General features: G+C 40.5%; 1 protein-coding gene across 26 annotated transcripts in view; it reads right to left on the bottom strand.

The window, feature by feature from the left end:
- Positions 1–12,512, bottom strand: part of ATXN1 (ataxin 1) — a 426,916-nt gene that overhangs the window by 139,026 nt on the left and 275,378 nt on the right. For 21 of the 26 annotated variants that reach the window (XM_070777661.1, XM_070777663.1, XM_070777660.1 and 18 more), the window contains one exon: positions 7,868–7,996. The exons of 2 other annotated variants lie outside the window; for them this stretch is intronic. The gene's annotated coding sequence lies outside the window, so the exon portion shown is untranslated. Of the gene's footprint in view, positions 1–7,763; positions 7,997–8,443; positions 12,136–12,512 lie in introns of all 26 variants that reach the window. 3 more of the 26 variants (XM_070777666.1, XM_070777665.1, XM_070777652.1) reach the window with 2 other exon arrangements.

The following is a 12,512-nucleotide window of genomic DNA, read 5'->3' as shown; positions in this document are numbered from 1 at the left end:
CAAAGTCTTGGATGTTAGCCCTGGAGAAATGACAATTTTTCAGTTGTATGCGAGCTGCAAAGGCTGCAGGGGAAAGAAAGAAAAATGAAGTGAAGAGCCACCTAATACAAAATTTTTAGAAAATAATTTTAGCAAGAGCATTTTCATTTCCAAATATGCAAAACATCGACGTCCCGATGTGAGGATGGCTTATGTCCAGAATGAAAGATGTAGCACAGTCCAGCGCCTACCTGTGCAGGGGTCTCAAGCAGTGAATTCTGTTGGCGCTGTGGACAAGTCCTAATGCTGGACACTTGTGGCCAGAAGGTCATAAGACATGCGTGATAAAGGTATTGAGAAAGATGTGCGAGTTAGAGGTGGAATAAGATGCTGAGGAGTCCAAAGAGCATGACGAGAACTTAATTGAATTTTGGAAATAAAAAGATTCTGAAGGACGTTGCCATTTGCATCCCATTAAGGTTTCTACTTTGGGGGAGTCTACTTAAGGAAGTAGTTTCAGGACAGAAGCACAAACAGAGAACTGGGGACTTCCCTGGTGGTCCGTTGGCTAAGACTGCGCTCCCAGTGCAGGGGGCTCAGGTTCAAGCCCTGGTCAGGGAACTAGATCCCACACGTTGCAACTAAAGATCACGCTGGATGCAACTAAGACCCAGCAAAGCCAAATAAATACCTTAAAAAGTAGAGGAGCTGACACCGAGACACTAACATCCTCCAACACAGATGTCAAACAGCTAATTTTACTATCTCACCTTAAAAGCAGCTTATACTTGTTGCAAAAGAGTTTTTTTTTTTTTTTTTTTGAATTATATAACATTCTTATTCAGGGGTCTGCAAAAGGTTAACAAAATCCTCAGGACACAGAGAAGATGGATCCATTCTTTCACTCTGCAAGTCCACCTACCATCATTTATGACATAGCTAGCACTGGAAATTTAGTATGAAATGTTGAGGGAGGGAGGGATGAATGATTTTCTTAAAAAAAAAAAAATGACTGTTTTACAAAAGTTAAAAAATGTGGGAAATTAAAAGAGTGAAATTATTCATTTGTCTTTATACATCTGTCCCCAAAATTGATACGTTTGCTGGTAAGAACCATCAGGTTTTGTTTTGGCTTTATGACAAAACGATGTCATTTAGTCCCTATCTGTGTCTCACTCTTTCCTCTAAGAAAACAAAAGAGAAACAACAGTCTTTTAGATGAAGAATGAAAATACTACTATGATGATATACTTGGAAAGAAAGACATACATCACTCATATTTATACATGACCATCATATTCATACATATTTATAACAAAGGTGGTAGAGCTGATCAGTCTCCAAGTTACCGAGTAGGAAAAAGATTGATCTTTGTCTGGAAGAATTTGCAGTGGCTTAAGACTCCCCGTCCTGGGCATCACCCCCATCCAGGCATCCTCGCCCTGCCTTCGGTGTACACAGATTCTCCCACAGCGAGCGTGTCAAAGGCACTCCACTTGAGAAACACATTTTTAGTCCTGGGTGTGGTTTCAGCCTGAGGTTCAGTTGAAAACACTACATTTTACACAGGTTGGGGAGATGCCGCTTCTCTAAGTGACCCAAATTCTTGCTTTAGCTATTGCTCATAAACACATAAAATGACTCCGAAGAGGAATGGGTCCCACGTGCCCAAGCCCCCACTCCACGTCTGGATCAGTGGTCATGGCACCTCAGTCCTCACAGATTCTGAGGTCTCACCTGCCCAGGCAAGAAGCAGTTAAACAAAAAGACTTGAGTTATCTTCTCTCGCTCTGCCGCCTTCTCAAAACACACACATATATGGGGTGGAAATCCAACCCCTGTTTCAAGGCCGAATTCAGATGCTCAGTTGTCTGTGAATCCTTCCTTCTCTGAAAACCCAAGTCTCAGGAATCTTACTCACACCCGCTTCAGAACACTGACTCTGTGCTGGCCAGTACTGACCAGCACAGTGGAGGGAAAATCCCAGAGGGCAGTGAATACAGATGACTCACCCCTGCCTCCCTCACAGACCTGAGCACACCAGTCTTTTCATAAACAGGATCCAGTCAGTGAATTCAAAACAGTAAACAGAACATAAAACCTTTTTACTTCAGCACTACTCTGTTAGAAAGCAGTCTGACCAGGCTGTGGACACGTTCCTTTACAGGACAAAACACTGCAGAAGATACACGAATGTTTTTCCTGCCACAACTGCTCAGCACTCTGGGTATTTCTCTCTTCCTCTCTGAGATGCTAAGGCAAGTGGGCTGAGCAGGTGGGGAAGACGATGTCGAGGAAAACAGGTGTGCCTGGGATGGGCTGCCCTCGGCCAAGCAACTCAGAAGTAGGGCTGACATCAATTCTCAGTTCTCAGCAGCTCATGCAGAGCCCCCAACACCACCACCAGCCGCAAGGCAGCAATGGCCAGGAATGAGTGAGGCCATCTAGAAGAAGCAACTGGAGGAAGTTTGGGAAAGAGAAAGAAATGGGTGAAAGAGAAAACTCCAGAAGACTTGAGGCTACATAAAGAACACCCAGAGTGCTTGCATGAAATATGAGAGCCTCTTTGCCTTTATAACATGCAGACCAACTGGTAGGGTCATTATAAGCAAAGAATTTTTTAAAAAGAGACTTTCCCCTCATTTATCTAATAGTAAAATCTCTTCCCTTGTGATCCCTTTTATCGACTTCAGTTTTTTTTTTTTCTATGATAGCACTAGAGATCATAAAAAAAATTGGTATCACAGATGGCAAATCTAAAAGGTACAAATTGACAGACACATAGGGAAATTCCCAAATCGCTCTGATTAGAGTGTGTATATGTAATTCTCTCACTCTGGAGACTGGAAATTCAGTTCCCATTTTTCAAAGCTTATAAAGACAGCATAATGCTGTCTAAATAGGCACAAAGGTGTTTATTTCAGTCTTTCCATTTCTTCCCAGGAATAATGTAACTCCTGCACTCTGAAAAGGGGGTTGATAAACAAAAACTTCAAGAAACCTTGATACCTGCTATCCTCAAAAGCCACAGAAGACGATGCCTCCCTAAGAAAGTGATTGTTGGTTTCTCCCTTCCCACCAGAGAGACATTCGATGGACCCAATTTGTATCAGTTCACTATTCCTTCATTCCAAAGTACACATCTCTCAAAAGGAAAGAAAATGAAAATGATGCTATTCAGTAAATGGTGAATTTCTGGGTAAACCAACGACGCCAAGTCTATCTCTCACTTTGGAAGTGGAAAACATGAAAGATGATAAAATAATGGGATTATAAAACACAACACCCTGCCTTTCACAGAATGCTAGGGCAGGCTGCTCACAAACAACCCATAAAGCAAACCACTCAAATGGAAGAGGAGAGGAAACACACATCAGGCAGAATTTAAGTATCAGAAAATCCTCAAACACTATTGATAGTTCCATGAAGCCTTTTTTTTTTTTTTTTAAACAAACAGCTTCCTTTCCCACATTGACTTATATACATTGTCAACATTTGACGTCTACTTCTAAGGAAAAGACAGTGAACTAGTCTTTGCATGTCACCCTCTACCTGACCAAACTACTATCAGATTGAAGCCGTTTGCATAAGAACCATGTTTTGGGTTCTTTTCTGAATGGCTTAGGCTCCCACAGGAGAAACCCAGGCACAGGCTCACTCTGTCCTTAGTTGCTTGACAAATATTTACTGAGTGCCCACTTTAGGACAAGCCGCATTTTAGGCCTTATAGATTCACCAGGAAAATAATAAGAACAACATCCCTGTTTTTGTGGATCCTACAGTCTAGTTGAGGAGATAGGGCAATTAATAAATGCATGTATAAAATGTACGGTGCTTAAAAGAAAAAAAAAGTAGGCTAGAGAAGCGGTCCCCAACCTTGGTGGCATCAGGGACCAGTTTGTGGGAAAAAAATTTTTCCACAGACCGGGGAGGGGATAGGAGATGGTTTGGGGATGATTCAAGCACATTGCACTTACTGCTGCTGCTGCTAAGTCGCTTCAGCTGTGTCCGACTCTGTGCGACCCCATACACGGCAGCCCACCAGGCTCCCCTGTCCCTAGGATTCTCCAGGCAAGAACACTGGAGTGGGTTGCCATTTCCTTCTCCAATATTTACTGTGCACTTTATTCATATTATTATTACCTCAGTTCCACCTGAGATCATCAGGCATTAGATCCTGGAGTTTGGGGACCCCTGGGCTAGAGGATACAGGGACAAGGTGCTGCTTTATATAGGTCGGGGAAGGCTGCTTAAAAGAGGCAGCTGGAGAAGAGCTACTCAAGAAAGCAGAGCAGCTCAGAAGAGAATTACAGATCACGGCCTCCTGGTTTATATACTAAGTAATATTTGAGAACAGAGGTGGATTATTTTTCAAAAGTTAAATTTCAAAAGTGGCTCATATTTAATTTTCAAAAAGACCAATGAGTATGGATCCTAAATTTAAATGACTAAAACTGCATTCTTAGAAAAAGTGCTCAAGTGAACACCTTTCTACTGTCACATGTTCCCTGGGAAGGTCCTCTGCAAAGGGTAGTGTTGTTGTGACACACACAATAATTCTTTTTTTTTGGTTTTTTAACCACAAGACTGTGCTCAATGTTTTAAATGCTCTTGTATCAATAAACTGAAGTTGTGCCAGATCACTGACTCTAAGACGCCAAACAGGGGAAAGTGACCATCCAGCCAGCCTCATCCAAAGTTGATATTCGAAGCAATGTTAGAGTCTTTAGAAGAATCATCAGAGCTCTCTACACTCAACTTTCTCATATTACTCAAGATAAAACGGGTCCTCAAGGCTGTAGGGTTAATTGCAGCACCATGGGTAAAATCCAGGTCTTCCAACTCCTAGGTCAGTTTTCTTGCCTCTTCTCTCTGTACAAGATACCACACCTTAGAGCCAGTTTGAGACACTTTGAGGAGCAAAGTCCATCTGCAAGAGCCACAGTGGCATTTGACAGGTGGATGATGGGGACAAACAGAGAACAACAAAGGTAGTGAGTCTGGGGCAACAAGCTGCCGAAGATGGACACCACTAATTCCAGCAGCTGCCATGATTATTACTAACACGTTCATCTACCCTCCACCATACCCCATCTACATGCAAGCTCAAGTCCTTCGAAAAATCTCCTGCCTCCTCTATTATAATGGCATGGCTTTGGGACACCAGGATACCAAAATAAGGAGAAAATATCACTGCAGATGGTGACTGCAGCCATCAAATTAAAAGACGCTTACTCCTTGGAAGGAAAGTTATGACCAACCTAGATAGCATATTCAAAAGCAGAGACATTACTTTGCCAACAAAGGTCCATCTAGTCAAGGCTATGGTTTTTCCTGTGGTCATGTATGGATGTGAGAGTTGGACTTCGAAGAAAGCTGAGTGCCAAGGAATTGATGCTTTTGAACTCTGGTGTTGGAGAAGACTCTTGAGAGTCCCTTGGACTGCAAGGAGATCCAACCAGTCCATTCTGAAGGAGATCGGCCCTGGGATTTCTTTGGAAGGAATGATGCTGAAGCTGAAACTCCGGTACTTTGGCCACCTCATGCGAAGAGTTGACTCATTGGAAAAGACTCTGATGCTGGGAGGGATTGGGGGCAGGAGGAGAAGGGGACGACAGAGGATGAGATGGCTGGATGGCATCACTGACTCGATGGACGTGAGTCTGAGTGAACTCCGGAATTTGGTGATGGACAGGGAGGCCTGGCGTGCTGTGATTCATGGGGTCGCAAAGAGTCGGACATGACTGAGTGACTGAACTGAACTGAACTGAACTAACTCAGTGCTGTAAAAATATAGCAAGACTGCAAAAGGTTACTAACTTCCAAATTTACTAAGAAAACTGGGACTTCCCCCGCCTCCCCAAGCGAATGTAATTTGGAAGAAAAAGTCCTTTGGAGTTCAAAAGAATTTAGCATTTTCTTCCTCTTGCTCAACCCATTCCATTTACAGAAGGATTTTTAAATGACTTTAAGTTGTGGCATCTTAAGGTTTACACTCTAGAATGTCTTTGAAAACCTCACTTAATGTTTGAGGTCTGACAGGGTATCACATGAGCAGTTCAAAGCAATGGTTTAAAACAAAAACACACACCACCAGATTCGAAACAAAAGCTATATTGATTATAGTTCCTGCACTGTTCTTTTTAAATGTAGCCTGAAATCTACAGCACTTTTCCATAAGATACTTGTTTCCTAGGTTAAAAGATGCTTAAAAAAACATCATCAGACGTGCATTCTGTTGGCTACCTGATTGGGAAATACTTTCTAGAAAAACATACAGCTATAGTAGCACCCAGATCTAACAGGGCCCCCAAAGTATTCCTTAATAGTGATAGAAGCTTTTAGAATAAGAGTTTTTTTAAATAAGATTCTGCTGCTTGTGGGAACCCCAAACTAAGATGGAGACTCATCAATAAACAAGCAGCATAGAGCAACACAGATTATAAACCAACACTTCGCAGGAGTCGGTGACTTGCCCAAGGTTGCAAACTTTGACCTTGACCTTGACCTTAGGACCAGAAATAGAATTGAGGTCAATAATTCTAGGAGCCCTGTACTTTCCACCAGAACCAATGTGATCATTCGTACAAAATGAGAATCCATGAAAACACCAGCACCCCCCATCACCCACTTACCCTGAGGCACTGGGAGCGCTTGAGTTCAATAAGCTTATTTTAATATGGCTATTTAACCCTCGGGAAATATGGATAAACATGCATATTTAATACAAATTTTTAGAAAACCAAGAAATAAAATTTCAGTGGAAATTTATCTTTTCAACGGTAAATGCTTTTTCTCCTAGACACATGCCCTCATATCACTGCTCCTTGCTCTCTCAAAATTGTTTATGCAACTGAAAAAAAAAAAAGGTAATAAATGCCTGGAAAACTTTCCTGACCAAATTATTAAGAAACTGAAAACTTAATGCACAGTTATATATATATACACACACACACATATGTGTATATACATATTTATATTTAATACACATACACACAAATATGTAAAGATGTGTGTGCACAAATATATATGATAGATATTTCCACACACACAAAAAAACCTAGTCAAAGATGGCGCTTCATGTTCTAAAATTTGAAGGTAATATGTTCATAGGCTAGCCTGGATTTCCTGTAGTTTTATTCTTTCCTGGACAAAGCTCTAAGCATTTTTTTCTTATGACACAGTCTAGCAATGAGGTAAAATCTCCAGAAAGCAGCAGAGCTGAGTGAACCCTTAAGTTCTGTGGTAAACTAAAGCTTCTGGAAGCCCACAGTGTGCTTTCTCTTCAATTACTGGATCCTATACCTCCTCATGAAAGGTGACCAGCAGCTGAATGCAGAAACCACTCATCTCAAAATCCCAACCCAGCAGCCTGACAAAAACCAATAAATCAGCCAATTTTAAGCAAGAAAAGCACCCTGAAGAGCTGACCGTACTAGCTTGCATACCTCAGATTTTTCAACACCAGAAACATTTCCTTCCAATCAAAAACCCCATGTAAAGAAAATAATGACAGAGTGTGATTCCCTGATTGGGAATCATTAGCCTGAAAGGTTTTACCCCATACCCACTAACCTAAAAGAACTGCAGAGCAGGGTTTAAAGAGGCTGCTATAAACTTGGCTCTAGGCTGAAATAATCACTGTCTTCCACCCTTTTATTCCAGAAGGAGAGAATGAGCAGTTCCCAACAGAAGCTGAGAAAGTCAACTTCACAGCAAATAACAACAGAACCTCTCCCCTTTAAAAAAAAAGAAGAAGAAGAAGAAATTAATTGGAGGATCACCTAGAGCTAATGCTAACACGTCTTCAGCACCCTGGCTCGAGCATCCAGTGATTCACAAACCGTTGCAAGGCAAGCCAGTGCAGATTCGACTCTTGTTAACTTACAACATTCACTATGCGCGGTTCACAGGTAGCCCCAGCTTGTACGTCACCATGGAGACTTCCCACAAGAAGCTGGAGTGCTCCTGGGCCTAGGTGTGTTCTTTCTTCCTTTCACAGAGAAGGGAGAAGTACCTAGCGTGGGAACAGGAGAGAAAATAAAAAGCTGAACACTCCGTCAAATCCCTTGTTATCACAACAAACGAAGATCAATTAGACTGATGGGTAATTCACCAAAGACCATTTTCCAGTACACTTTGCTTAAAAAGGAAATGCGATATTTTTGCTCTTGCCCCAGGAGACGGCATGGTGCAGCCAAGCGTTTCCCCCACCCCCACCCCAAAGTTGAAGCCAATTTTGGGAGACTTCAGATGCAATCCCAGCTGAGATGCAAACTTGCAACATGGCCTCAAAATAAGCCACCCGAGTTGACGCTCTTGCAAAAGGGCGGGTGCCGGGACTATGACCTTTTGCCATATTCATACCTCACCAAATTGTTGGGAAGATCAATAAGAACACTTTGGCAAGGCACTCCAAGTTCCCAAGAAGAAAGGCGCCCCGTAAAGACAAAGGATTATTCACCGTCAGAAGTCTGTAGCTTAGCTCTGAGCCAGAATATAAAAGTCAGCTTTGGCAAGGCACCCACAATCAACCATCGCCGGTGCACTCAAGCGTCCAAATGTTTCTCCTTCCACCTAGTGGTCAAGGGGTTCACAGGGCAGGAAACAGAGCTGTCTGGAATCTCAGGGAGAAAGAAAGTAAAGCTTTGGAACAGGAAGGGAAGAGAAAGAGGAGACCAAAACTAATAAGGAAGGCATGTGCCGGGGACATGATTATTTGGTCCACACCACCCAGCTCGCTCGCACTGCTGGTCTGCAGTGTTTAGTGTGCTGATGTTTGCAGGGCTGTGAAATTTTCCACTTGGCCATCTGCCATTTCCAGCCACCAAGGATAACATGATAGAAGTGGTATGTGGAGTTCTGCTGACCACTGCCAAGGACAGACCGTCTGGTCATCTGCTGCAATCCAAGGAGGCCTGGCCACGTGGCAGGCAATACCCAGTATCTGCTGAGTCAGAGATCTCCGTTGTGTTCTTGTGCACTGGTTTTTGGAACTCAAGTAAAGGTCCTTTCATTTCAGGTGAAATTCCTCTTGGTAGACTGGACCTAGGCTGGTCTTTGGAGAGAGATCAAGCCCTGAACTTTGGAGTAGGAGCACTGACTCCAAGACACTAGACACCCAGAGAACTAACCCTAGGGGGTATCAAATAGTGAAAACTCACACAAAGGAAACCACTTGAATACAAGACGGGGCATCACCCAACCACAGCAGCACCCTGTGCAGGACGCCTCATCTAAACAACAAGCAAAACAAAAATACAAACCCAGTCATCAGCAGACAGGATCACCACCTCACTCAGCCTTGCCCATCAGAGGAAAAACAAACAAACAGAAACTCAGCACAAATCTCACCCTATACAAAGCTTACACAAACCAATGGACCAGCCTTAGGAGGGCAGAAACCAAAAGGAAGAAAGAATTCAACCTTGAAGACTGGGAAAAGGAGACCTCAAACACAATAAGTTAAAAAAACAATAATGAAAAGACAGAGAAATACTACACAAATGAAGGAACAAACTAGAAACACAGAAGTCCAAATAAATGAAGAGGAAATAGGCAAACTACTTGAAAAAGAATTCAGAGTAATGAGAGTAAAGATGATCAAAAACCTTGAAAACAAAATGGAGAAAATGCAAGAATCAATTAACAAAGACTTACAAGAATTAAAGAATAAACATACAGAGACAAACAACACAATTACTGAAATTAAAGATACTCTGGAAGGAATCAATAGCAGAATATCTGAAGCAGAAGAACAAATCAGTGAGCTGGAAGATAAAATGGTGAAAATAATATTTGAAGAGCAGAATAAAGTAAAAAGGAATGAAAAGAACCAAGGATAGACTCATAGACCTCTGGAACAATATCAAATGCACCAACATTCAAATTATAGGGGTCCCAGAAGAAGAGAAAAACAAAGGGTTTGAGAAAATTTTTGAAGAGATTATAGCTGAAAATTTCCCCAAGATGGAAAACGAAATAGTTAATCAAATCCAAGAGGCACACAGTCCCATACAACATAAACCCAAGGAGAAACACGCCAAGACACATACTAATCAAACTAACAAAGACTAAACACAAAGAAAGAATATTAAAAGCAGCAAGGGAGAAGCAACAAGTAACATACAAGGGAAACCCCATATGCTTAACAGCTGATCTTTCAGCAGAAACTCTGCAGGCCAGAAGGGAATGGCAGGATATATTTAAAGTATTGAAAGGGAAAAATAAACAACCAAGATTATAGTACCCAGCAATAATCTCATTCAAACTTGATGGAGAAATAAAAAGCTTTTCAGACAAGCAAAAGTTAAGAGAATTCATTACCACCAAACCAACTTTACAACAAATGTTAAAGGGACTTATACAAGAAATACAAGAGAAGCAAAAAGATCTACAAAATCAACCCCAAACAATTTTTAAAAATGGCAATAGGAACATATATATCAATAATTACTTTAAATGTAAATGGATTAAATGCTCCAAACAAAAGACAGACTGGTTGAATGAATACAAAAACAAGACCCATATATATGCTGTCTAAAAGAAACCCACTTTAGACCTAAAGATGCATACAGACTGAAAGTGAGAGGATGGAAAAATGTATTCCATGCAAATGGGAAGCAAAAGAAAGCTGAAGTAGCAATCTTCATATCAGACAAAATAGACCTTAAAATAAAGATTACAAGAGATAAGGAAGGACACTACATAATGACCGAGGGATCAATCCAAAAGGAAGACGTAACAATTGCAAATATCTGTGCACCCAACATAGGAGCACCTCAATATATAAGACAAACACTAACAGACATAAAAGGAGAAACTGACAGTAAAACAATAATAGTAGGAGACTTTCACACCCCTCTCACACCAGTGGACAGATTATCAAAACAGAAAATTAGTAAGGAAACACGTCTTAAATGATACATTAGATGAGATGGATCTCATTGATATATTCAGGACATTCCATCCAAATGCAGAAGAAAACACCCTCTTAAGTGCACATAGAACATTCTCCAGGATAGACCACATCTTGGGTCACAAATCAAACCTCAGTGAATTTAAGAAAATTGAAATTGTATCAAGCATCTTCTCTGACCACAATGCTATGAGACTAGATATCAATTATAAGAAAAAAAACTGTCAGAAACACAAACACACAGAGATTAAACATGTTTCTAAATAACCAACAGGTTACTGAAGAAATCAAAAGAGAGATAAAAAAAATTTCTAGAAACAAATGACAATGAAAACATGACAACTCAAAACCTATGGGATGCAGCAAAAGCAGTAAAAAAAAAAAAGTTTATAGCCATATAATCCTACCTCAAGAAACAATACCGAATAGACAGTCTAACTTTACACCTAAAACAACTAGAAAAAGAACAAAAAGCCCCCAAAATTAGTAGAAGGAAAGAAATCATAAAGATCCAAGTAGAAATAAATGAAAAACAAATGAAAGGAACAAACACTAAAAAAGATTAACAAAACTAAAAAATGGTTCTTAGAGAAGACAAACAAAATTAACAAGCCTTTAGCCAGACGCATCAAGAAAAAAAGAGAAGAGTCAAATCAACAAAATTAGAAATGAAAAATGAGAGGTTGCAAGAGACAATGCAGAAATACAAAGGATTATAAGACTATTATGAACAACTATATGGCAATAAAATGGATAACCTGGAAGAAATGGACAGATTCTAGGAAAAGTTCAATCTTCCAAGACTGAACCAGGAAGAAATAGAAATTATGACCCCAATTACAAGCACTGAAATTGAAGCTGTGATCAAAAATCTCCCCCCCAAAAAAGCCCAGGACCAGATGGCTTCACAGGAGAATTCTATCAAACATTTAGAGAAGAGCTAATGCATATCCTTCTAAAACTCTTTCAAAAAATTGCAGAGGAAGGAAACACTTCCAAACTCATTCTATTAAGGCCACCATCACCCTGATACCAAAACCAAAAACACACAAAAAGAAAACTACAGGCCAATATCACTGATGAACATAGATGCAAAAATCCTCAACAGAATTTTAGCAAACAGAATTTAGCAACACATCAAAAAGCTCATACACCTTGATCAAGTTGGGTTTATTCCAGGAATGCAAGGATTCTTCAATATATGCAAATCAGTCAACGGGATACACCATATTAAGAAGCTGAAAGATAAAAACCATATGATCATCTCAATAGATGCAGAAAAAGCCTTTGACAAAATTCAGCACCCATTTACAACAAAATCTCTTAAAAAAATGGGCATAGAAGGAACCTACCTCAACATAGTAAAGGCCACATATGATAAGCCTACAGCAAACATTATTCTCAATGGTGAAAAACTGAAAGCATTCCCTCTAAGATCAGGAACAAGACAAGGGTGTCCACTCTCACCACTATCATTCAACATAGTTTTGGAAGTCCTAGCTACAGCAATCAGAGAAGAAAAAGAAATAAAAGGAATCCAGATTGGAAAAGAAGAAGTAAAGCTCTTCCTGTTTGTAGATGATATGATACTGTACATAGAAAACTCTAAAGATAG

The sequence above is a fragment of the Bos indicus genome, chromosome 23 (genome assembly GCF_029378745.1).
Source record: "Bos indicus isolate NIAB-ARS_2022 breed Sahiwal x Tharparkar chromosome 23, NIAB-ARS_B.indTharparkar_mat_pri_1.0, whole genome shotgun sequence".
Classification (NCBI taxonomy): domain Eukaryota; kingdom Metazoa; phylum Chordata; class Mammalia; order Artiodactyla; family Bovidae; genus Bos; species Bos indicus.
The sequence above is the reverse complement of the archived record's forward strand: the minus strand, read 5'-3'. Positions and strand labels throughout refer to the sequence as shown.